The sequence below is a fragment of the Zootoca vivipara genome, chromosome 2 (genome assembly GCF_965207765.1).
Source record: "Zootoca vivipara chromosome 2, rZooViv2.hap1.1, whole genome shotgun sequence".
Lineage (NCBI taxonomy): Eukaryota > Metazoa > Chordata > Lepidosauria > Squamata > Lacertidae > Zootoca > Zootoca vivipara.
Window position 1 is genome coordinate 91,664,000 of NC_142584.1, and position 27,566 is coordinate 91,691,565.

The 27,566-nt window shown below is 44.6% G+C and overlaps 1 protein-coding gene across 3 annotated transcripts in view; it reads right to left on the reverse strand.

Annotated features, from left to right (window-relative positions):
• CHL1 (cell adhesion molecule L1 like) overlaps positions 1 to 25,167 on the reverse strand; it is a 198,691-nt gene extending 173,524 nt beyond the window's left edge. For 2 of the 3 annotated variants that reach the window (XM_035106610.3, XM_035106606.3), the window contains exons 1-2: positions 24,995 to 25,167; positions 23,499 to 23,658 (exon numbers count right to left, since the gene is read on the reverse strand). The gene's annotated coding sequence lies outside the window, so the exon portion shown is untranslated. The remainder of the gene's footprint in view (positions 1 to 23,498; positions 23,659 to 24,994) is intronic. The other variant, XM_035106608.3, reaches the window with a different exon arrangement.
• Positions 25,168 to 27,566: the final 2,399 nt, after the last annotated feature.

Sequence of the window (27,566 nt, forward strand, 5' to 3'; positions counted from 1 at the left end):
TACTGTTAGTCACCCTTTCAACTATCAAGATGACACAGGTCATCTAAGGCATAAGTGATACTCTACTTTTCTGAGTCCCAAGTCTACTCTGTAAATAGCCTTAATATTCTTACCCAAAGGACCAAGTATTTCCCTCAGCAGACTAATTGGTTCCCATCCCCTGCTAAGCATCAACCGTATCACTGCTATAGGCCAATCTAATCATTAGTTGAGTGGCAATCTGCAAGAGGATTTTCCATCTTTTTAATCTGCATGCTTCCTCAAGAGAGAAGGCCTATTACCGACAAAAGACTATCAGAGGCCTCTCTTTGATTTCTCCCTTACTATACAACTAGGTAAAAGATAAGTAATATATAAAAAAAGAGTCAAAAACATTGCAATGTCTCCAGGGCCATCTTAAGCAAATCTAGCGCCGTGGATCAAAGGTCCCTCTGGCGTGCACTCCCTTTCCCCAAGCTACCCTCTCTCGCCCTGGCTCAGAGTGCCCAGCGCCACCAGCCCAGGCTTCCCGCTGCCCCTCACCTGCTGCACAGTGCCCCACTACCAGGTCATGCCGCTGACCCCTCTCCACCCCAGCCAGGGTGTGGGCAGCTCCCGCCCCTTCCCCGGCCTGGAGGCTGCATGGCCCAGCGGCCCCCATCCGCACCAGAGGAAACAAGCGTGAGCGGTGAATTCCGGGTCCCGCAGTGCGCCGCTTGTTCCCCGGCTGGCTGACCGGTCCACCGCTGCCTCTGCCTGTGCTCTCTCGCTGCACTCCCGGCGGCCTGAGGAGCAGGAGATGGTTGCCACGCCGCCGCCTGTGCCCCGGGAGTGGTGATGGCGGGGTGGCGGGCACCAGGTGTGGAGGAGGCCCCTCGGGAGCCGCTCCCGCAGCTTGGCAGGCAGCAGCTGAGGGGATTCCCACGGCCAAAGGAGAGGCGGTGGCAGCGGAGCCATAGGGCTCAGACATCAGCTGTCTGGCAGGTGCAGCAGCACCCCTGGTGGCCAGGCATCCTGGCGCATTGCGCCACCCAGCCCAGGCCTAGAGACGGCCCTGAATGTCTACCTAGGGAAGAAGGACAAAAGGGGATGGTTGGTCAAGGTCAGCATAGAGCAAATTATGGGAATTGGAGATAGGACCATGTCACTTATTCAGCGAGAGTTCTGGCAACTGTATGCAACATCCCTTATGATTTACACAGTCAATTTTGGGGGAATTCCTAGTCTTTCATTTCAAACATGGAACCATTCTTTGTGCCAACGTGTGCCCAGGGGCAAGCCTTTTTCCAGAAGAGTCAAGTACACTTTAAAAATGAGTCATCAGCTGATCTATATATCAAAGCTGGCAGGCTCCTTGGGTGGTTTCAGTGCTGAAGATCTCCACCCTTCTTGGGCATGATGTTACCTGCACATCTGCCCTCTTTGGAGTCTAATGCAATTTAAGTGTGTGGTAGAATGGCACATTAAAAACCAACAGCAGACAACACCATGAGAATTAAAAGGATCTATATATTTATTGTTCTTAATTCTGTTGCTGGCTACCAACAGCAGCTCTCTTCCTATGGGAAGATGTGTGTTGTCCTTTCAGTTTCCTTAAAGCGGTCCTGCATGAAGGGCGCAGGACTACTGACTTTTCCAAAGACCCTCAAGATGTTTTGCAGCTCATTCTGAAAGAGTTTAATTGTACAGTTTCAGGTGGGTTTTTTTATGTTTCCATGACAGGTTTTGTGCACCACCTCCCGAGGACACAAGTTCTATTTTTTTAGAATAATAAATATTTGGCCTTTATAAATGTGTGCCACAAGGTCTTTACAAACATCACAGAAGCCGCAGCCCAAACAACGCCATAAAGGAGTCCTCATATTCATGAAGGAACACAGGGTAGGGTCTTGTATACACCATCAGGAGTTTTATCAATGTTTTATCAATGATGGAATGGACTCTGTCAGGGGTCGCCAACCATTTTTGGAAATACCATAGGGCAGGCATGTCAAACCTGCGGCCCTCCAGATGTTTTGGACTACAATTCCCATCTTCCCCAACCACTGGTCCTGCTAGCTAGGGATCATGGGAGTTGTAGGCCAAAACATCTGGAGGGCCGCAGGTTTGACATGCCTGCCATAGGGGGACTTGGCATAACACAAAATTTGAGAGAAAACCACTCCCGACAACTTTATGCTTTCCATGGGAAGCTAGCTACGTTCTGCTGATCCTGATTGCGGATATTACACAATATTGCTTTTACGCACATGCACATAAAAACACAAAAATTGATGATGTTGCTATCTAATACCAAAAGGGAGCATCCCTCAGAACCAGGAAAAACATACAATGTGCCTTCACCACATTCACTCCCATTTCACAGAAATTGCTTACAAGTCACCTGCACATTTTGTGCCAAAACTTTCTTTCTAGGAAGGCTAGAGAGTTACTTTAAAAATTAAAAAAAAAGACAGCTCAGAGTCTGTGGTACCTCCTGAGGGCACCAGTGAATGCCTCTGCAGGTTGGCAACCCCTGCTGTCCTGCTGAGGACAACATGGAGGTGACCAGGCAGTAGTGCTGAACTTTACCTCCCTGCAGTCTCCTCCTTAACATCCCTCAGCTGGGCTCCAATGCCAGGTGAACCAAGCTCAAATAAAAGTGCCCGATGGGAACAGACTGTGAGAGCCAAGGGTTGAAAATTTAACATGTTTCTACTATGTACCTCTTTTGCTCATAAAACTGATAACCTGCAATCCCATCAGATACATCAGAAATGGGGGGTTGTGGATTTCAACTGCTGTTGGCCTTCAATTCCTATTATCCCTGACAATCAGCAATACCAACCATACCTGCCAAGTTGCTGTCGGAGAAATAAGGGACCGGGCGGAAGTAGCAGACCGGAAGTAGAGCTGCCGCCATTTTGGAACTGGGTGGAGCATGCTCAGAAGTGACTTTTGATGCTGCTTTGCCCAGTTCCAAAATGGCCGCCGCGCCAGAAGTCGCACTGCAGCCATTTTGGAACTGGGCAGAGCAGCATCAAAAGTCGCTTCTGAGCATGCTCCGCCCAGTTCCAAAATGGCTGCCACACCAGAATAAACTGGGAACAGCTGGAAAAACGGGGATTTCCTGGGGAATACGGGAGACTTGGCAGCTATGATACCAACTGGGAATGGTGGAAGTTGGAGTTCAACTGCACCTGGAGGCCCACAGGGACCCTTATACTGTATACATGATTGGGATTCAGCACTTCTTTAAGTCTGGTTTGACCCTGAGGATGAACTCTGGTCTGTATGCCCAGTCCCAAGAACTTCTTCACCGGCTGACACTTTCTTGCCTGGGCAGGCATACCAAGCAATATAAGTGTCACAAGTACTCCTGTCATGTCTCCTCAGAAAAGTCTGTCAGTAACTGGGTCATTGTTGCAAACACTGCCACACTGATGTGCCGTGCTTTCATTTAGCAAGAAAGTCTTTCCCCATGACAATACTTCTCACATGAGCCACATTTCAAAAGACCAAGCCTAAGTAATTGCCAGAAAAAATAATCAAAAGCAACTAATCAGCCCGCAGCAATAAAACATGGGTGTTGCACATGCTTAAAGGTGTGCTCTCAACAAGATGGATGGGCCAACCTTATCCACTCAAAATTTAAACAGGGATAAAAAATGCATGCGCTCAGATGAGATGTAAAAATTTCATGCACCTACCTATCAAGCTTTTTCATTTTCTGTTTGTTTTCCTTTCCATCATGTTGGATGCTGCCAGCACTCCGATTACTTTCTGGAAAGATAAGCTAATATCATATGCATGAGCCCAGGCAGGAGCCATGCTGCCAAAGACTGCACAAAATTATTTTAAAGAAATATAAGCTTCCTGAAGGTCTTGGTTTCTGCTCCTGTAACTATTTTTCTTCTAAGAACAGCAGTGACTCTTTGTGCATATTCAGCTACCTAAGCCAATGCATCTTGAGCTGTACTTGTCAACAGGATACTTTCAAGTTGCCTGATAGACACTGATATATATATAAAAGAAGAAGACAAAAACTATGGCCTAAGAAAAAAGACTCAATTCTGAGATGACAGCTAGGATGGAAGTACTCTTAAACAGTTTATTTCAAAGCATGTAAAGCAGGGGTCCCCAGACTACGGCCCCCAGGCCGGATGCGGCCCAATTGGCCTCCCAATCCGGCCCGCGACGACCCCCGCCGCCCGCTGCCGCCGCCCGCTCTTACGGCGCGCGGCGCGGCGGCGATCTTCAAAATCGGCAAAAAACCGCCGAAAATCCTTTGTGTGCATGCGTATGGGCCTCTCCCGACCCAGAAGAGGTCATTTTCGATGCACTTCCGGGTTGGGGGAGGCCCATACGCATGCGCACAAGCGATTTCCGGCGATTTTTTGACCGTGTGCGTGTGCGCATGCGCACGGGCGCGCAATCCCCCGCCCTCCGGCCCGCTGTGCGCGCACTCCCCTGCCCTCCAGCCCGCCGTGCGGTCGGCGCGGCGGGCACCGGCCCGAAGCCCGGTAAGTCTGGGGACCCCTGATGTAAAGTATCTCCCCTTTAGATTTTGTTGGGGAGGGAGAGTCACATAGTTGTGGCTCAATCTCTGTTCCACTTTATGGAGATATATATGGAGATCCTTCTGACCAAAAAGAAAGTTCACATAATTCCATAAGAAAAAGCTACTACAACAGGCCACCAATTAACAGGAGCCTGCATGGAAATGCTTTAATATTCTCACCAACCCTGCGTTCAAGCCAAGGTGAAGCAACAGGATTATGAATGACACGCCATGAAAAGATGATTTCATGGTATATAGCAGGAGTGATGCTGTCAATAATAGCCCGTCAAAGTAACTGTTGACAACTGCCAGCAGGAATAAATGCACCTTGGGCAATATGTGACGTGCCCTTCACTTCGTTTACAGGCATGTGCCACAATGTGTTACCACAACCCTACGCATAGACAATTGCCATTTTACTGTTTTCCCTCAGAGATGGTGAAATCCAGATGTGGAATGCAGTATGCAACGTTCAACATCAGCAAAGAACTGTTTGAAAGGCATAAATTGTACAGCAAGGAAGATATTACACCATGCATCCAGTCAATACACATGCACACTTATGGAGGCCACAACAAAGGGCCCAATGTCTTCTCACAATTTCGGAATGTGCAGCCATATATATCCCATTTTTCAAAGGAAATTTAAATGCTTACTAGTATGTGCCCACACACAAGTACTTGCTATCATGCTTCCCAGCTACCACATGATGTGAAACACACCTAAAACATCTCATTAATAAAATTGCAAGGTGAAAAGAAAAAAATAATAGCACAGGTCTTGCCCACACCATCTAAAAGTAAATACCTTAGAATGGAAGAGGAAAGATAGAGAAAAGAATAGAAGTTAAGTCAGAAGGACCCAGGAGAAAATGTCCAAGTGACATACTTAGTACTTGTAGTAGTTTTTCCCTGGCAAGGGGGACACAGGAGACGGGGTTTTAAACACCCAAACATGCAGCTTGAAGGATTTTCTCTCTTCTCTCTTCTTTCTTTTCTCCTCTTCTTCCTCTATGAGAAACCTAGTCTGGAAACTTGAAACCCCATGAAACCCCAAAGAACAAATCTTTAAGGACATAACTTTGTGATTACAGTGGTACCTCGCAAGACGAATGCCCTGCAAGACGAATTTTTTGCAAGACGAATTCGTCTTGCAAATCGCGGTTTCCCATAGGAATACATTGAAATTTAATTAATGAGTTCCTATGGGCAAAAAAAAAGAAATTTCAATGCATTCCTATGGGAAACCACGATTCGCAAGACGAATTTTTCGCAAAACAAATTGACTCACGGAATGAATTAATTTTGTCTTGCGAGGCACCACTGTATTATTATTTTTAATTTGTCGTGAAAATGCATCATTTTAGTGTGAATCTGTATCCTGTATTGACTAATGTACACATTTTGCAAACAATTTTCTCCAATAACATATTCATTTTCATACAAAATTTCCCATAATATCCACATCACAAAATTCAAAAGAGAGCAAATTTCAAAGGAGAGCTATGCTTTGGTTTGCATATTATTTCAGAAAGTGCAAATTTGATAAATTGGGCTTTAAATGCACACTGAATAAAATTTCTCCTCCGTCATTGAGTCCTGCACCAGTTTCTCCTCAGTGCTGTCTGCCTCTTTGAAGAACGTCTGCCCCAGGGCAGCCTGACAAACATACGTAGGTTGTTCTTTTGGCTTCCAGCTCATGTGAACAGCCTGTGCATGTTCACCAGGCTGCCTCCTGCAGACATGCTCTATGCATCAGAGTGCAGTGTCTGGCCTCGCCCTCTCCCTCATGCAACTATCATGGTGTATTTCCAAATGCCCAAACAGGGTTGTGTGACATGGAAGAAGAAAATATCTGCAGATTTAATTAAATTAAGGCCAGACCCCATGTTAAGATTTCAAGTCAATATCACACTCAAAGCAGTAATCGGACTAAGTAATAGCACCAAATTAGATTTGCAAAGGCTCAGTCAGAATTTCCAGTGAAACAGAAATGAAGCTGATGAGTTTTGCTTTTTATACATTACTTCCAGAATTTGATTATAATGTGTGTGGGGGGGGGGGAGACATCCGAACATTGCTCTTTAATAATCCAGTGGATACAAGTAATCACACTGTATAGTTCTTAATCTAGTCATGTGACAATTGCAGGTAGGTAGCCGTGTTGGTCTGACGTAGTCAAAACAAAAAAAAAAAAAAAAAATTGCTTCCAGTAGCACCTTAGAGACCAACTAAGTTTGTCATGTAACAGTTATTTGTGTCATGAAGTACACAGTTTAAACACAGGTGTCTACGGGTTCAAAACCTGGTACCTCCAAGTTGTTTTTAAAGGACCAAATAGCAGGGGAATGGGAAAGACCTTTGTCTGAGATCCTGAAAATGTACAGGCCAAAGCAGACAATGGAAGACTAATGATGTGACTCAGTATTATTATAGAATTGTTGAGTTGAAAGGTAAGTGCCAGCAACTCACTATGTAGGGAAGCTGGAAGACCAGTGGAGGCCCACCTGTAGAGACTCAACAGCTGCTACTGGGCAACAGCACTACGTATTAAGTTTCATTATGGCTTCCTTTCAACACAGCTTCCTTCTGACTCTGCAGTTGAAACCACAGCATTTGCTGTCCACTCATCTCAGTCTTCCTGAGTAGAAGACGTCTTCTTATGTCCATATTATAGGGCTGCCATACATCCGGAATTCCCAAAAGGTAGCGCTTTGTCCTGGATCTCAGGCAAGTCATTTGAAAAATTGTGGTTTTTCTGGCATTTGGCTCAACAACATTTGGGTTTTCCCATAAAAGCTCAACAACTTTGGTGGTTTCCTTAAGAAAAGCTCAACAACCCTACCATATTATGGTGTGTTAACCATAGATCTTTTTTTTATATAATCTATTTTTATTAATTTTCCAATTAAAACACGATTATATCACATTCATTATTTCGAATTATACAAATACATATCAATTAAACCGAATATTATGCCAAATCATATAATATTTTCTGGAGTTCCCATGCTTCAAAAATTTGGGGATTCCTCGCACCCGTCTACTGCCGTCTTTTTCTAAAGTCCAAATCTTCTCTCAAAATCCAAAATAATCCCGATCATTCCCCACCAGTCACTAAAATATTTTCTTCTTTCATCCGATTTTTTCACAGCTGCTGAAATAAGTATCAAACGAGAGTTCACATATATTCTTTCTCCTGTGTGAGTTTTAATCGTCCTGCCCCCCCCCCAGTGTTAACCATAGATCTTTGACCAGTAACATGTGTATTTAACACAGTGAGGGTTCATATGAAGAGAAAAAAGCTAATTCAGCATAAATTTAATTCCATTTCTGTAGAGGCCATTTTACAACAATAGTTATTTTCCATACTATACTTCCTAAATGGTTAAACAAACAAACAAACAAATATCCAACCTGCTAAAGGTAAAATGGCATAGTTAGCATCATTTGTGAAACCATGCACAGAAGATAAACAGGCCTAGTCAAAAGAGATCACAAACACACTTCTCTGTCTTTATGACAATGGTTAACATAATTGGTTGAATTATGTTCTGTCTCAGGGTCTACGGTGTTGCTGACCTTTTGAACACATTATTTGCAATTTTGGTTGGGATTGGAAAACAGAACTAAATGCACAGCGTATTTTTCCCTGGACTTGATGCTGCTGCTTCGAAAGAGAAAACAGGCTTATTTGTGATACAGGGAGGATTAATTTCTCAACCTGACAAGCAGTTGGAATTGCTCTCTGAAAGCTTTGCATACTGCAGGGAGCCAACACAACAACATTAACAGTTTCCACTACACTGTGAGGAGGAAGCCAACTCCATTGCTGAAACACAAAAGCTCCCTGCACCAAAACTATAATGAGCTCCAAGACCTGTACACGCTAAATGCTGCTTCCTGGGAATCAGTCAATGAAATCCTATTGACTCCAGGGGCTGCTTGACTGGCCCCTACCACATACTACTTTCTGTAACTGCCAGTCCGCTGCCTTAATGCTCCCCGATTAAAATTGTCTGCTGTATTCTCATGCAGATTATTTTGTGTGTGTTTCTAGCTGCTCACTAGGATGTAACAGGAAATGAAGCTCAAAATTCCATTTCCAATTACACTGCCTCACAGCAGGTGAGCCCTGGTTGGGGCAGGTATTATCATGAAATCACCTTCCAATAGAGCATGCAGAAGCTCTGCTCGCATGTTACATGGAGGCAAACAGCAGGGATGATGGAATTCAATGGAGTAATCAGGGATAATAATATCGCAGATTTTTTAGATGAAAGAGTGAGTAAACATGGAATCAATTGGCAGATGAAAACCTACATTTGTCAAGAATGCAGTAAGCCCTGCATTTATAGGCTCCCCACTGCCAGCAGTAGGGAGTGCATTGAATAAAAAGGGCTTTATTAAGCAGGGTCTCGGCCTTCCACCAGCTATGCAGCCAACCCTCTCTCCTCTGCCCTTATCCATTCACAACTCAAATAGCTTAAGCCAGAGATGGCAAATGCCATAGACCAAGCCATTTAGGGGCCACAATAATGTAATAAGTAAGCCTTATTAAATGGTTGTTGATCCTAACTGAGTTTTCATGATGAATTTCCTCCTGATATAGCCCCCCTCTTTTTTCTTTTTCTTTTAGGTAGGGATAGGGATGCCAGACTCAATAGAGGACAGGACTTCTGTGTCTTTAATTGCCCTGCTTTCTTTTGAGTCTGGAAACCTTAAAGAGAAACCAGCAGACCCTTTGCTTGGAAATTAAACAAAGGGTCTGCTGTTTTCTCTTTAAGGTTTCCAGACTCAAAAGAGAGCAGGGCAATTAAAGACACAGAAGGCCTGTCCTCTATTGAATCTGGCAACCCTAGGTATGGATAGGAAAATGGTAGGCCACATACTTCCTTTTCCCTTTGATTTTAAACCACTGAGCCTAGGGCTTGCTGATCAGAAGGTCGGCGGTTCGAATCCCCGCGATGGGGTGAGCTCCCATTGCTCGGTCCCAGCTCCTACCCACCTAGCAGTTCAAAAGCACATCAAAGTGCAAGTAGATAAATAGGCACCGCTCCGGCGGGAAGGTAAACAGTGTTTCCGTGTGCTGCTCTGGTTCACCAGAAGCGGCTTAGTCATGCTTGCCACATGACCTGGAAGCTGTACGCCGGCTCCCTTGGCCAATAATGCGAGATGAGCACCACAGCCCCAGAGTTGGTCACGACTGGACCTTATGGTCAGGGGTCCCTTCACCTTTTAACCAACTGGCATTAACCCAAAAACACTCCACAGTCTGGCACTTCTCTTTTGGGGGATATTGTATGTATCTATGCACTTGGATAGATGCCTCTTACTATCCACGTTATTACTGACACAACCCTCCAAACTTCATTTGCTGGCAGACTGAAAGTGCAATGCCAAAAAAAGTTCACTTGGCTCTCCCTTACGATACAGTTTCCAGATAACTATTCATTTGGACAAACAGGTTTTGCCAACATGGGAAATTAGATACCTTTATGCCTGCAAGATCTTGTTGATATTGTTTAGTATTCTCTGTTTAATAACCTGACTGATATCAGATCTTCTCATGCCAAGCAGACTTGAAAAAGCAAAACTGGGCAATCCAGCATATGTGTACACTGCAGAGATTAAGAATCCCTCTGCAAAATTGAATTACATACACACTCTTCAAAGTATAATGCCGAGAAACTTTTAGGAATCAACATTTTTATCAAATAATTGACAGCACTGTTACTTTATTTACTGTTGATCTCTTCTCTCTCTCTCATTATTTTACAATTGATGTATTTATACAGTACTTTACAGACTTACGTGTGAAAAAGTCATATTCCCCTCCCCTCCCTCTGCTTCATTCTGAGGAGTTTATAATCTGTGAGTGAGCAAGTATAGTGACCCTGGCCTTTCCCCCCACATGGGACCCAAATTTATATGCTTACCATGGAACTGTTAAAGCAAAATAATAGTGCTTTCAATGTATGGACATGGCTCAAATTATGCTTTGGATTCAGCATCCATTTGGATTCAGCATCTATTTGCTGGGCATTTTTATCTTGTGAATATTTGTTCTGGTGAATTATTCTGCTACTTGCCTCTTTACTTTGCTTAATATTTTCAGTCCGGCCCAACTTCATTGATATTTTTTTTAAAAAAGAGACACATGGCAACTTTTGACCTCTAGAGAGAATTGTGATCTCTCTGTCAGGGCCAGGCTTATGGTTTGCCAGAGTGATGAGGCAGTTATCTCGGGCAACATAAACAAAAGGCAGGAGGAGAGGAATGAAGGCCACACCTTGGCCATCTTGGTCTTTGATGGAGGACAAGAGTGTGCATGCCACACAGCCTGTTGTGCCACCTAAATGGGCCTGCTGCCCTCAGGTGCATAGCGAAGGTCCCTCCACCTTGATTAGCTAACCATTCAAGGTGTTCTTGCTAGAGAGGAAATCTGAGTTATTTTAATACAACTGCCAGTCTAGTCTGTTTCTGTGTCTGGAATGTAGGAGCATCTTGTCCTCAGGCAGAAAAACGTCTTGTGCTGCCCCTGACCTCAGTATTAGAATGTTTCTTCAGGTATATCGCAAAAGACAATTTTAATGAATGGCTTCTTCCATTATATTTGCATACCTAGGTGCAATTTGTTCCATGAGTTAACGTGCTGAGAGATAGAGAAAAACAGATATCTGATAATATACTTTTAAAAAAGAAATGAAGGTGCAGAGAAGAATTAAGCGCTCAGCATAAAAACATATTGCTGCTGTCAGTGCTTTAGTAATGTGGTTACAAATAATTCAGTGTATAATCTGCATCTTTAGTCATGTGAAACCTCTTCCTGGAAGCTGGGCTGTGCATCCATCTAGTCTCCTGCTGATTTGAATGAAGCTCTGCTTAGATATACGGAACATGGGCCAACAGGAAGCCTCTTACAAGACTGGGAACCCATTGAATCATCAAAATTATACCAGCATTACATCTGCGCTGTTGTCTTGTCACCTACATAATATATACAGGCCATTCTCTAGTCTTTAACAGAGCCCATTGAAAAGTGTCTTTATGTTGATCAATGCATATTCCATTTTCCAAGGCAATATGCTAAGTATCTTTGTGGAGAACGCTAAGTATCTTGTGGTGACAGAAGATGTGCAAAAAAAAAAAAAAAAATCATCAGAGGTATCAAAGAAACTGGGGTTTTCCCCTCTATCCTGAATGCATCGAATGGTTAACTGAGCAAAGTGAAAGGAACTAAATTAGGGGCCTATATCGCAATGCATTTGCTTGGCTATTGTACAGAGGCAATTACTGCAATTGCAGGCAGAAATAATCAGGCATCTGTGCATGCCAGTAGACGTGCATAAAAGCATGCAGAAATATGGGGTGAGGGGAGAGGAATGTGCTTTTACACAGTTTCGCCTTAGCTTCATGAATATTGAGCCCTAAATCCAAGTTGTCCTATGACAGTCTTAGAAGCATGCATCATTAAGCCAGAAGTCATTTTAATGGGGGTTTGCTTCAAATGCAAGCAGACATGTCTAAAAGCACAATGTAACTGTCTTAAGTAACTCCCTCCCCAGCCCTTCTCTCCTTTGCCAGTGACTTCAGTTCATTCTAATTCTTTAGGAATAAACATAACTAAAAAAAATGCCACTCTTAGAGCTCTCATAAATGAAACATAAGGGTTTTTTGTGAAGTAGAATTCACTCTCCCAACAAAGAAATTGTGTTGCGTCAGTTTTATCAAAGTAATGTCACACTTCTTTGTGAGCACCAGAGATATCCTAGGACCATTTCCCCATCTGGTTTAGAGTTTTCTGAACTGACTGGAAAGTAGCTATCCAAGGTTTCAGACAGAAATCTTCCCTTTTCAGCCCTACCTGGAGGAGGAACTTCGGGCCATATTGTTGTAGGACACGTTGCGGGCTATTTAGCCCAGTCCCCTGCTTTGATGCAGGAAATTAAGAGCTAAGCCATTCCCGGCTCTGGTGAAAGTGAACCCTCCTGTAACTTCTTCTGGTCCTGTCCCCTAGGGCAACAGAAAACAAGGCTTTGAACCTTCACTGCAACAGGCCTTCATGGATTGGAAGAGGTCTATCACTTCCAACACTCAATCTTCTTTTGTTCAGGCTGAACTTAGTCAGTTTCTTCAACCTTCTCTCAAAAATACCGCTTCATTGCGCTCCTTTAAACCCATTCAAATTTGACTACACCTTTCTTAAAGGGCAACACCCAGAACTGAGCATGGTACTCCATAAAACAGAATAAAGTGTAGCACTTTTTCCGACTTGGAAACTGGTTCCATTAATGCTGCATTAACTTTTTTTGCAGCCATGTCACATTGCTAACTCACATTCAACCTAAAAAAATTCCTTCAGTAGCACCTTAAAGCTCATACCAAAATAAAAACTTAGTTGGTCTTTAAGGTGCTACTGAAGGAATTTTTTTTATTTTGCTTCGATTCAGACCAAAACGGCTACCTACCTGTAACTAGAACTATGGAAGGCATCACATTCAACCTGTGATTAGCTACACTCCCGGGATCCTTTTTATGTATGCTACTGCCAAGCCAGATACTCTCCTCCATACTACATATGTGCATTTGGGATTTTTGTAATTGTTATTTTGGGGGGGGGGGCAATCCAGTTTCAAATAAAATCTACCAATAATAAAAATGTAACGTCTTACTGCCGGTAATCCTGCGCAAACCAATACAAATACCTTATAACAGGCCTGAATAATTTGTGACTTCCCGGCCCCCAGGCTTGCGTTATGCCTGCCAGGTAGTTTTTAATATGCAGCTGTAAGACTGCATTTGGCTTTGGGGGCCACATGTTGCGCAGGCTTAGACGAGAACCTTGGCATGATCTGAGCCATTTAGGGTGGAATCCACTCTTTTATGGAAAGACTAGCCTCTAGCGTGTCCACTTACACCGTGCCAAAAAAGAAGAGAGGAAACACATCACCAGAGCAGAAAAAAGAGTGTGTATATTTGCATGTGCTAATTCATATGTAGTGCTAGAAAATTATAAATCATTGTTATAATTTAAAAGTAAATACAGAACATGCCACCCAAGTGGGGAAGACTGTCGGAACCACTGTGACCAGCGGTTATTTTGCTGTCTGGATATTAACGCTTGATGTGCAATATCACAGCCCTTGATTTCCTTCTTATAGTTCTTTATTTTATCTTGGACCTGACAGCCCTTCAAACAGAGAATAGTAGGTGACCCACACACCCCCAGCCATCAATGTTCTGAGATCAAAATTAATTCATATGAGCTTGGGGTGGGTGGCAAGCAAGTGGAAATTCTCCCCTCCAACAGTGTTAAAATTCTCTTCCTATACTTCACAGCCGGAGATATACTGTCACTAAATATGGATGTTGTACTTCAGACTGCTGTTTTCACGGGCCATTTAGCTTAACCAGGTAAACTAGCATTTCCTTCTCTTAAAGCTTCTGTCTTAAAAGTGAATGATCCCATGTGTTTGAAGCTTGATAGTACCTTGCTTTTATCTATTCTCCACTCCATCTCAAGGCATAAAAACAGCCTTTGTGTCTCACACACAGATCAGCCTATTTATGACTTTAAAAAATATAATCATTAAAGTCATCCTTCATAAAGAAGACAACCCATTCACTGAATCATTTCAATTTACCTTTATTTTATTTTTAGTTCAGCTCCTGCCCATACTGTATTATTGGGGAGCCTCAAACAACCAGAATTGCATGAAATATACCCAAGAGTGCATAAACTGCTTCTTGAATGAACCTGTGCGATCATTCCTTCGTTCCTTTTATGTAGCTGTCAAGGAAAGGTTGGACAGAAAGGAATTCCATGTACTTCCCTCCCCTCCTGAGATTCTCATTCTTTTGTTTCTCCTCCAGGGTAGATAAGGAATAAAGTACTGTGCGGCCTGTAGTCGCTTACTTGCTCAATATTGTTGTTCATGAGCCAGAAATGGTTGGGCAGCATTGATCTAGTGTTTAAGGTCATATTTTGCCATTTTTCAAATGAAGGTCCTCCAGCGGAAAGTAATAGAATTTCTACCTAAAAATCAATGATAGGATGTGGTATAGATAGAGAGATGTGGATTGGCTCACTTAAACAGTTATCCAATCAGAATATAGCAACGAGCTGCGCTGGTTTCAAATATAGTGTCATTATGTTGCCGAGCCACCAAGTTATCTTCTTTCTAAACAAACCTTAAGTCCAAATTGCCGTGGAAACTGACGAGTTACCTTAAATCCCATCTTTGTCTTCTATCGGCATTGCTACACAATTTCACCCCATTTTCTTCTTGAAATTTAGATCTCTAGCATCCCTTTTGGGGAAGACAATACAGAAGATGAATCATTCAAGAAATCAATCTCAGTCCTTGGGACTAGGCGGCTAAGGTCCCATGTTGTATGAATCCCAAGCTGTGCCAAGCTGCCCTGTTATAATTTGGGCAATCACTGAACTGCATGCTCCATGCTATGTTCCATTTACTCATAATGAAACACCATGTAACTCAACATGACCTAGCAGGACCTCACACTTCAAGACAGCATGAATGAACCATTTCAAAAGCACTGACTGGATGAATCCCTCCAGTGGGATTATTTCTCCCACTGCTACTTGTCTTTCTGCAGACGTCTGACTCAGAAAGGACAAATATGCAATTATGACTTATTACAAAGCATTGGAAACATTTGAATGGCTCCAGATTGTCACGGTTTTCCAGCAAACAGCCATCAGTCTTTATCCTTCAAATATATTCTGTTACAAAGAGTGGCACAGAATTCCTCTGGGTAACGTATTCTTGCTGGGGTGGCTTTTGTACTGACAAAAAAAGTGCTCCTTTAACAAAAACAGAATTTCCTCACTTGCGGGAGAAATGCACCCAAAATTTGTAGAATTACATCGTGTTGCTAAGCAACCAATAGTTTGCCCGTGTCACTCGTTGGTGATCAATTCAAGTCATTCATCAAGGTCTAAAGCACCTTGTAAAAGGAATCCCAATACATTTTGTTCCTTGGGAAAGCTCCGTAACTTCTTGTAACGCAATAACACATTGGCTCTGAGAAGATAAACTTTGTAGATGCTCTTTTGATGAATGTGATATGTTAATTCATTATTCTTTAAAACACTGCTAATGGGAAAAGCAATAATTAACCACATCAATGTAACACATGTGAGATAAACTGGAGTAATTAGTACTGTTTTGCAATAGTTCCTGTCCTCTCCCAGTGGGGAAATTAAAAATAAAGAAAAGCTGTGGAATACAGAAGCTTTCTTATCATGCCCACTATTCACAACATCCTTGAGTCTACCTTAAAGCTGCTTTTTGTTGGCTTGCCCCCTCCCATCCAATGACAGGTGATTCATTAAGCATTTCAGTGGCAAACAAAATGGCTGCAGTTCAGACTCCACTAAATAAACATAAAATGCTTGCAAATAATCTCTTATTTATAGGAATATTTATCTTGGAGCTTTCTGAAATAAATAGCAGGGCTATTATGTTTTCACTCATTATATTTCATTATAAAAGTAGTACATGCTAAATGCCTGTAATAATTGCATTCCTCTGAGTGACAGCTACTATGTTGAATAGAAAACTATAATCCAAAGGCCCCCAATTGAACGTATATACAGTATCCTAATTTTCTGGTTTCAAGCCCTCATAAAGGATACAACTATTCATTTCTTGGCAGCACAGTAGTACAGTAAAGAATTACTGTTGCTGATGGCATAGGTCAGGCATCCCCAAACTTCGGCCCTCCAGATGTTTTGGACTGCAATTCCCATCTTCCCAGACAACCAGGCCCATCTCTAGGTGCAGTCCCGGTGGCGCGGGGCGCCAGGGCACCGGTCCGGCAAGGGGGGGCGCTGCACGGCAAAGCCGTGTGGAAGCCGCGCTGCGAGGGCGGGGGTGCCGGCGCGACCTCCGCACCTCAACGCCAGGGCGTCCGACCTGCTTGAGACGACCCTGCAGAAAACTGGTCCTGTTAGCTAGGGATCATGGGAATTGTAGGCCAAAACTGTTAGGATCCATTCCCCGTCTGCAGTCATAGGTTTATTGTGTATCATATGACTGTACAGTGGTACCTCGGTTTATGAACACAATTGGTTCTGGAAGTCTGTTCATAAACTGAAGCGTTCAAAACTGAAGCGAACTTTCCCATTGAAAGTAATGGAAAGTGAATTAATCCATTCCAGACGGTCCGCGGAGTAAGCGTTCATAAACTGAAGCAAACTTTCCCATTGAAAGTAATGGAAAGTGGATTAATCCGTTCCAGACGGGTCCGCGGAGTGCTTAAACTGAAGCGTTCATAAACTGAAGCATGGTTGTAATTGGTTCTGGAAGTCTGTTCATAAACTGAAGCGTTCATAAACTGAAGCAAACTTTCCCATTGAAAGTAATGGAAAATGAATTAATCCGTTCCAGATGGGTCCGCGGTGTTCATAAACCGAAAATTCATAAACCGAGGTGTTCATAAACCGAGGTTCCACTGTATGTGTTTTCATTCCACAGAGTGGAAGTGACGTAGACAGGATGTTTGTCTTACTGTATTCCTAAGTGGGACTGTTGTTCCTTTGTTCTTTCTTTTTACTGCCTGTGATGCTAGAGAGAGGGAGCCATGATGAAGAGCTCCGAGTCTGTTTATATGTAAATAAACTAGCTTAGCCAGAATGCTGTGCTACTGAGGTCTGTTACGCAAGTGTGCAAGCCTCTTCAGATGTGGAAGGTGTGCTGGTGCTTCATCACACCAGTCACTGTGATGTTCGGGCTGAAGAACGCTCCGATCTCCCAGGAGGGAGGGAACATGCCAGTTGGGTATGTGTCTATGCTACATACCTGCCAAGTTCGGGACCTAAAGATCCGGGATCGGCAGCGCGCGCATGACCGGAAGTTGCGTGACGCTTCGCCCTTCTATGGGCACCAGAAAATGGCGGCGCCAGTGCCGGAAGTCGCTTCCGCGCATGACCGGAAACACGTAAAAGCGACTTCCGGCGCCGCCATTTTCTGATGCCCATAGAAGGGCAAATCGCCACCGGAAGTCGCGTCATGCAACTTCTGGTCATGCGCGGAAGCGACTTCCGGCGCCGGCGCCGCCATTTTTCTGGTGCCCATAGAAGGGCAAAGCGGCACCAGAAAAATGGCCGCCGGGCCGAAGCCGATTTAAGGGACAATACCGGGATTTTAACCTAAATGGGAGACCGCTGGGAAACGGTAAGAAAAAAGGGGTTTTCACGAGTAGGCACCCTCCTGGACATGCCGACAAAAACATCTGGAGGGCCGCAGTTTGGGGATGCCTGACGTAGGTAGTATGCTCTTCCATTTATGAATAAATTTTTACATACCCAAAGTACAATGCAAATTAACCAGAGATTTAATGATGATAAAAAATTGGGAATTGGCAAAGAAAAATCAAAACTTGAAAAAGCATTGACGAATAAGGATGGAAAACACATTTCACGTATATATGACCTGTTGCTGGAGTGGGAACTCATTGAAGAGCAAACCAAATCAGTAATGGTGCAGTGGGCCCAAGATTTTGGATATAATGTCCTCATGGAGCAGTGGGAAAGGCTGTGGAGAGTGGATTTAAAATTTACCGCCTGTTATAATTTGAAGTAAAACATCTTTAAAATGATGTACAGGTGGTACCAAACACCAGATAGACTAGCCAAAATGTACAAAAATCAATCATCTAGGTGCTGGAGGTGTGATGCGGAAATAGGATCACAAATACATATGTGGTGGCAATGTCCAAAGATGGGTAAATACTGGTGTGAGATCTATGAAGAATTAAAGAAGATGACAAAAACTACATTTAAAAAGAAACCAGAAATGTTTTTCTTAAACATATTTCCAGAGGACATTAAAAGTGTCAATAGAACGCTGTTAATGTATGGAATTGTAGCGGCAATAGTACTAGTCGCAAGAAATTGGAAAAGCAGTAACACATCCAGCATACTAGAGTGGAAAATTTTAATGAAAGAATACTCACAGTTAGCAAAATTCACTGGAAGAATCAGAGGGCAGACAAAACAAAAATAAAAAAAGGAATGGAGGATTTTTGATGAATATATATTAAATAACAATATATCCATAATCCAACCGGCAGAACATAATTGAACCCAAATTAAGCTAAGGAACAGATAACAATGTAATTAGGTAAGAATTGTGTGATATGGCAAGGTTAAAGCCTGCAAATTACAGAGAGGTAAATTGGAAGTCAAAATAGAAGAGATGTAAATGATGTTCAATTAATGACTGTTTTGGTTTTTTGGTTTTCTTTTATTTTTTCTTTTATTTTTCTTTATTCTTTCTTTTTTCTGTAAATGATTTCTGTGTATGAAGAATGTTTGTATTTGCAAATATGTTGTGTGTCAATGTTTTTAAGAAAGAAACAAATATTATTAATGTTTCAATGAAACATTTTCATTTTATACTGAAAGAACTAGTCCATTGTGTTTGGAGAAGAACTTAGTGTCCTTGCTCAAACTGCTGCAACCAAAACCCAGGTGAGCATACTCCACAGGAAAGCCCCTGCCTCAGAAGACCATAAAAGCAGCTGTGCTAGAGTAGACCAAAGACCCATCTAGCTCCGCAACCTTTTCTCACAGGGGCCAACCAGACACCTATAAGAAACCTGCAAGCAGAACCTGAGCACAACACTCTCCCCAGTTGGGATTCCCAGCAACTACTGTAGCAACACGATCCAATTCAATCCATGCTCTTAGCTCCCCACTCTCTCTTTCATTCCCTAAAAGACAAAAAACCCTTCATTTTCAGGAAGGGGGCACCAGCAGCTCAGACACAAGGAGTTCTGCTACATGCGGATTCCTGCCTATGCCAAACCTCTTACTCAATAAAGTTGTGGCCCGATTTAACCCAAATGATAGTCTCAGGGTAGGTATAGTTGCCATGCTTCTTACTCTTGGTATTGGTATTAGGAAGTTCAAAGGGTAGAAGGGATGCTTTGTCACACAAAACTCACGTGCTCCAGGAATCCCTTGCTGATCCATACAGTGGTACCTCTACTTACGAATTTAATGTGTTCCAAACACACATTCGTAAGTCGAAAAAAATTGTAAGTCGAATCCCATAGGAATGCATTGGGAGAAAAATTCGTAAGTTGAAGCAACCCTATCTAAAAATTTGTAAGTAGAAAAAAATCCTTTCTAAACTGCATCCAAGATGGCGGACGGAGCTCCATTCGTAAGTAGAAACATTCGTAAGTAGAGTTATTCGTAAGTAGAGGTACCACTGCACATAGTTTAGAAATTTGGCTTGCCTTTTGAACCAGAAAAAACTTCTCAGGAAATGCCACAAAAATGTATAAGTCAGCCACAACTTGTGATCTGGAAAAATCAATATTCTGTACCAGATAAATATGAGCTTCTTAGGATAGCAGCAGCAGATGACAGTTGGCCATTAGTACTGCTTGAATAACCATGTGGCTATCTAGAACAGTGGTTTTCTCTAAAAGGTAACTATCCTAGGAATGCTAGCCTCATCAGCAACAAAAGCGTTGTAAAAATATGCATGCCTCAGTCCAGTAGTCTTGGGCATTTTGCTTCAACATCAGGGTTACCTTAAGAATGAAATCAAATAGGGATGGGTGGGAAAGAGATGCTGGTCCAATAATCAAATGGTCCCCTCAAGCACTCTTATCAAATGCTTGAAGAAAGGAACCCTTGAAGAAGAGCCTGATCAGTGACATGTCTCTGATGTCAACTACCCTTCCCTAGTCTTCTTGGTGTCTCCTGGTACTAGAAATGAAGTTCAGAATGACATTTCCAGCTAATGAGAGGCTAGTCATTTCCTGCAGGAGTTCAAGGGCTTGTATGTCTGGAGGAAGAAAAGCATTAGGGAAAATAATTTCTATCAAGCTGAAACTACAGTGGAACCTCGGGTTGTGAACGTGATCCGTGCGGGAGGCGAGTTCACAACCCACAGCGCTGCGTCTGTGCACAGATTCGGTGCTTCTGTGCATGCGCAAAGCGCTATTTGTACCGTTATGGTACTTCCGGGTTCGGTGCGTCCGTAACCCGAAAACGTGCAACCTGCAGTGATCGCAACCCGAGGTATGACTGTAAATTCCTTCTTCTGTCACTGGCAGAGCCTCCCCACTGGCCCTTGATTCACTGTTTCCATCTGGAATGTGAGGGATTTGCTGCCCTTTGAGGAAGGGAAAGATTTGCAAAAAGAGCTGAGGCAGATGCTCTCTCAAGTTGCCATCATGTAAGGTTTGGGATGTAGAGAAGTTGGCAGGCAGGCAGGATCTCACATGTGGAGGAAGCATTCATGCCTTGTCTTGCTCCTGATGTGGTTTCTGAATTTTGAAACATGGTTTGGGGGCTGGAGGAATGAGATGCAGTAGTCCCTAGCTTTTGTTTGGAAATAGCTGAGCCCAAGCTGAGCCAGAGTCTGCACTTTTATCCACCATGACCACCACCCTGCAAATGGACTTCTGGTCGATTAGGTCAGAGGTGGAGAACTTCCAGCCTGGGAGCTGAATGTGGTCCTCCAAAAGAACCCCTGGCTGCCAGCTTCCTCCTCCTTAGTTTCAATTTTGCCCATGCAGAACTCAGGGAGCAACCTGGAAGAAGTTGACTCCAGCAGTCATTTGCTCAGGCTTCACCTACTGTTGGTCTTCCTGCTTTCTATCATCCCAGTCCCAAAGGGCAAGAGCTACCAGTGACCATGGCCAATAATCAGGGATGATGGGAGTTGGAGTCCAACAATATCAGAAGGGAACCAAGCTGGCTATCTACATGTTAGATGATCCAGACGGAAGTTACTTACACTTAGGTGAAACTGAAATGAGCAAAACTTGATTTTATTAATGGCTCACTTTACACACTGATTTCAAGCAGGTGTGTTACAAAATTAGCACCAAACTTACACACTGACTCTAAACATGTTAAAAAAAATCCTTCAGTAGCACCTTAAAGACCAACTAAGTTTTTATTTTGGTATGAACTTTCGAAAGTTCATACCAAAATAAAAACTTAGTTGGTCCTTAAGGTGCTACTGAAGGATTTTTTTTATTTATTTTGTTTCGACTCAGACCAACACGGCTACCTACCTGTAACTAGAATCCAAACATGTTATTAGCAACAGCACCAAGTTTTTAAAATTTAATAGCAGGTGCAGGAGGAAACAGTTTTTATGGAGACCGCAGTGTGTAGGATGTTGTCAATGAACCACTGTGTCAACAAACTGCTAATAGCCTTGGGCAACAACAGGGGGTTCTCATTGGCACCAATGACAGGGTTTGTTTGTTTCTTCTAATCTAACCCTTATCCTGCATGTGGATCATGGCTGGGGGAGGAAAGGTTTAAACTGATCCTCCTCCTCCTGCACTACAGTCGGATAGGCAATGCACTCCTCCCTTTCCCTGCTATTAAATAAAAAAAACAAATTGAGACTGGATTCAATCCAGTGGTCTGAGACACACACTCAGGGGCAGCCAATTCCTTTGAGTTATTTAATGGATTCCCACCCTGCTTTTCTATTATAAAAAAAAGAAACTCTGCTTTCAAATCCAAGGCAAATACACCCAAACATCTCAACCCTGTGTTAGGTTGCTGCCACATTCCTAAAAAGTGTTTGTTGAGGGTGAAATTTTCACCCTGCCTGCCTTCTTCCTTCTTAGATCCACTTCCCAGTTCTGCTTTCCCTTAGAAGCCTTCAAGGCTAGAAGGAACTTCTACCAGAAAGGAAAGCATGTGGGAGGAAGTGGCTTTTGGGAGGGAAGTTGGGACTAGTGTAGGGAGGGTTTATCCTGCTGCAGCTCAGTCCAATGTACAGGAGGTTGGCCAGGCCAACCTTCCAACTCATAGGCCATACCACCATAACATCTCAGGTGCTCTTCAGTTACAGAGGACCCGTCTTTAAAGATCAATAGGCACATTTGGCCTTTTTTTGAATGAAATATTATCTCCATAAATAAGAGCTGTGCTCCCACTGGAAAACAAAGCCAAGCCCTGCAAGACAATGCATCCAAAACATCCAGCATGGCAGAATCATAGAGTTGGAAGGGACCACGAGGGTCATCCCTGCAGCGCAGGAATCTCTTGCCCAATGTGGGGCTCAAACCCACGCCCCTGAGATTTAAGTGTTTCATATAGCGCAAACAACTAAAGGTATCCAATCCTCAAATTCAGCAGCATACATCTTTGATTCGCACTTGTCGATGTCGAGAAACACAAAACGACCCCCTTCACCCTCAGAGACTCAGGAAACGGTCTCTCTGATGTTTCCAGCGCACCGCGCCCACATGCAAACTTTCTCCAGGCGACACCGACAAACGGGAGGGGAGAGTCCCCGCCCCCTTTCCCGGGACTGCACAATTGATCGATCTCTTGAGAGGCGATAGTGGGCTTTAAACGTGAAATCCCCACGCCCTATACTTTGGCAATACGAGTTAGTTCCACAACCAGGGAGCATCTCTTTCCTCTGTCTTGGATAGAAAAGGGGTGGTACCTCACGCGCACCTGCGTGCAGGAAAAGCTCCACACTCAACACGGCACCATTCCGAGGAAATTCCCTCGCTCAACCCCGCCACCAACCCATGCCTTGGGAGAGCCAAGCCAAGCACTTGTTAAATTGCCCAAGCCATCGGGCAGGGGAAGCAAACTGAGGTGGGGAAGGAGGGGCGCGTGGTTTTTAATGCAGCCCTCCAGGTGAGCCATAGGTAAGCCTTGCCTTTGCTCCGGCCACACCCACCCACCTCATCTTTGCATATTTCAAGGTGTGAGGAAGAAACGCCGCCCCGTTCCCATATTTTGGAGACCCCGTCCCAGGCTTCCTCCTGTCACTCTCCTGCCCGTACTGGACAGCCCCGGAGTAGCCTGCTGGCTCCGTCCAGGAAGCCAATGGCCATCGATTTCCCATCAAGGTGAGAGGGAGCGAGCAGCCCCTCCCCCCTCTTTTCTCACACTCTTTGCTCCTTCACCACCACCACCCCTCATCCGTCCTTTTCTCTCTTACCTTGCAGCCTGGGCAGCCCCTGGGGTAGGGTGGGGGGGCGTGTGGACCTCTCCGGGAAGAGGCAGCAGGAGTTTGCCAAGGAGCCCGGCTCCGTTTTTGCTCTGGAGGCGAGCGCAGCACCAGGAAGCCCCGTCCCGGCTCGCCAAATTAATCACTTTGCCTGCTCCGCCAAAAGGGGAAAGGAGGAGGGCGGGAGGGAGGAGGAGGAGGAGAGAGAGGGAGAGAGAGGGAGAGAAGAAGGGAAGAAAATATCAAGCGTGCAGAAAGGAAGAAGGGTCCCTTCGTGACTGGCATCAATATCTCCTTCGGCAGAGCTTCAAGGGAGCCATGGCAACGAGCCCCTAAACCTCCCAAATCTCTCCCAGCTCTACACACACACACACACACACACACACACGCTGCTGCTGCTGCTGCTGCTGCTGCTGCTCAAGGGAAGAAAAAGACAGCCAGAGCCAACCCCCCTCCCCACTTTACACCGCTGCAAAGCTGGGGGAGAAAGCTGGTAGTATTCCCTAGGAAAGAGGGAGGGAGGGAGAGGGAGAGAGGTGGGTGGGTGATGCGTGTCTTGGGGCATCGAGGGACCTGCTCACCCTGTGGCGACCTGGTGTGATGAAAGGAACGTTTCCCGGTACCTGGGAACCATGTGTTTTAGGGAAGGAGCCCCTGTTAAACCCATCAAAGTGAATTATCCCCACCCCCCTTAAAATTCCCGGGGGCACCACACACAGAGAGAGACGTACACACGTCTTCCAGAGTGAAATGTCTTTTCCCCATTTACAGAGCAACAGAGGGCTGGGAAGGGGTTTACCTGACCCCCCTCCCACTGCAGCAGGTGTGAAACCCCTTCCCTGAACATAAATGGTCAGTGATGGTCACTGTCTTCCGGGGGGGGGGTGGAATGTAGTGAGAGTTTTCTGATATAACCATCCCAATTATTTATATATTGGATTTGTTTAAAAAAGAAAGAAAAATGCGTGTGTGTGTGTAAAACATACAAATATATCGAGTAAAATACACATGCACACAAATACAGCCAGGTGTGGAACTTCTCCCATTGAGCCATAAAAATTAAATGAGCTTTCCCTGAAGACACAAAACAAGGAGAGATGATCCCAGCTTCCCACTCCCAGGTTTCCCTTCTTCCTCGAAACATAGAATGAAATGATCATTCCCTTAACTCAAAAGGAGTCAGAAGCAAGGAGGAGATACACCCAACTAGATTAAGGGGGCAGAAGTGTGTGTCTAAAACGCCGGGTTATATATCATTATTCGAATATCCCCTAATGGGTGGTAAAGTTTGACATCACCCTCTCCCTCTCCCGCACGAGAACACACACACACACACACACACACAGAGAGAGAGAGAGAGAGAGAGAGAGAGAGAGAGAGAGAGAGAGAGAGAGAGAGAGAGAGAGAGAGAGAGAGCTATCCTTGCCATGCTGAACCACCCTGCGTTACCAAGAGCAACAAGAAGCTCCTCCGGGAGCGCGCCGTACCTTGGAAAGGCAGCCGAGTTGTTCTTCTTCTTCAGAGCAGCTGCTTGCAACAGGGGAGAAAACGAAGAGGGGAGCGAAGGAAGCAGAAGGGAAGTGGGCACCACCAGGCATCAAATGGCTGGAGAAAGGTCTCCTTTGGCACTGGTGCCCTGCTCTCCAATCGTTTCACACACACCCCTACAAGCGCACGCACGCACAACCCCCCCCGCACCCCTCCCACCCTCTTCCTCAGACTGCATGAGATAGGAGGGATTGCATGCCAGCCTCCTCCTCCTTCTGCCCAAAGGTAAAGAGGTCCAGTCCTGGCATGTTGCTAGTGCCTCACACTTCCCCTCCCTGAACTCCTCAGGTATCTGCCACACCCTTCCAGCGAAAATGGGCTTAGAGAGCCAGAACAGCCAAGAAGTGCTGCTTGGAAAGTGCCCCACAATGTGGGGTGGATGAGAAATTGGGGTGGGTGGGTGGGTGGGTGGGTGGGAGAAGAAGACCCCTCTCAGGGTGGGAGGAGAAGTGGGAGATGAGACACAGGGCATGCACTCTGATCAGCTATGTAGTGATGATGATGATGATGATGATGATGATAAAATGATGATGATGATGATGATGATAATGCCCCTCTACACCCAACTTCACCACCACCACAAAAAGGACATGCTGGAGCAATCTTTAGACAGGGGCATCTCCTCTGCAGGACACAAGTAAAATAAATGCCCTTTTGTTCTGAACAAGTAGATTGCATCCAGTTTTGGATACATGAGATATTTGTCAGGGCTAATTTTGGGATGTAATAAAACAAGTGACAGAGAATTGCCATTTGAAAAACCCGCTTTAAATAGCTACTGTACTTTAACTCCAGGTTGATTGGTTAACCACACAGAGAGGCTGATGACCAAAACCTGCCTTTCCAAATTGCCACTACAATCCATTGGTAAGAGATCATGTCATGCTTAATTGCTGCTGCAAACCCATCACTTTCTACCCTTCTCTGCCTGAAAAACAAGGGAATTTCTGTTGCCTTATACTGAGTTGGCCCGTTGGTCAATTTAGCCCCATGTTGCCCACACTGATTGGGAACAGCTTTCCAGGGTTTCAGGTGTGTGTGTTCCCAATCCTACCTGGAGATGCTGGGGATTGAACCTGGGGTCTTCTGCATGCAAGGCAGATGCTCTACCACTGAGCTACAGCCGTTCCCCAAAGCTCAGACCCTGTTAAATGATCTGCAGGCATTATTGTCCACTATGTTGATCAACGGAATTGTGGAGTGGCCAGCAAAACAGTATTCAAATGGTTGTAGCAAATGGAGAAATGACTTGCATAAAGTTGAGACCCACCACCAATCACAGATATGTCAGGGACCCCTTCCCCCAAGCTCTTGGGATGCTTACAACCTTGTCTCCCACTTCCCACTCTCACTAATTTTGGTACACTAAAACAGGATCTCAAGAGAAATCACAACAACCCTGTGATGTAGCCAATTTTAGTTTTCCTCTTTTACAACCTCAGAATACACCCAGGCAACAATGTAGACTTCTGAATGGCCAACATTTGCATATGTTTGGTCCTGGGAAGTCATCTGCAGCCTTTGGTCCCTTCCATTGCAAGCAACTGCGTTTCTGAATGGTGATTGCAACTCACTGGCATGGCTTGGATCCTCCTCAACTATTCCCCTTTCAAAACTGGTTTCCATTCTTATCTGCATAAAAATCAGTAGACTTTCTGAATGGGGTGCATAGCCTCAGCTGTAATTCTGCACACACCCCATTCAGAAACAGAAAGCTTCAGAATAAAGGCATACCTCCAGTTGGCCTTATGCATGTGTTATGCCATCTTGCACTGAGTGGGCTGCGGTTTAGCACCTTGCCCTGAAAGCATCAGCATAAAACTCTACAACAGGCTTGTCATTCCAAATGTCCATAGGAATGCATTGAGTTTGGGCAGTGATTTTGCACCAACTTGCTGGCCTAAAGCATGCTAAAATCTATTTATAAAGGCGACTATGGGGTTGCGGCACTCATCTCGCTTTCAGGCCGAGGGAGCCAGCGTTTGTCCACAGACAGTTTTTGGGTCATGTGACTAGCATGACAAAACCTCTACTGGCACATGGAGGACTGTGACAAATGCCAGAGTGCACGGAAATGTCGTTTACCTTCCTGCCACAGCGGTACCTATTTATCTACTTGCACTGGCATGCTTTTGAACTGCTAGGTTGGCAGAAGCTGGGACAGAGCAATGGGAGCTCACCCCGTCGTGGGGATTTCAACTGATGACCTTCCGATCAGCAAGCCCAAGAGGCTCAGTGGTTTAGACCACAGTACCACCCACATGCCATTTAGCATCATGCATGCACGCAGTGCAAGTAGATAAATAGGTACCACTCCAGCGGGAAGGTAAACGGCATTTCCATGTGCTGCTCTGGTTTCGCCAGAAGCGCCTTAGTCATGATGGCCACATGACCCAGAAGCTGTACGCTGGCTCCCTTGGCCAGTAAAGCAAGTTGAGCGCCACAACCCCAGAGTCGTCCGCGACTGGACCTAACAGTCAGGGGTCCCTTTACCTTTACCTTTTTAAATGC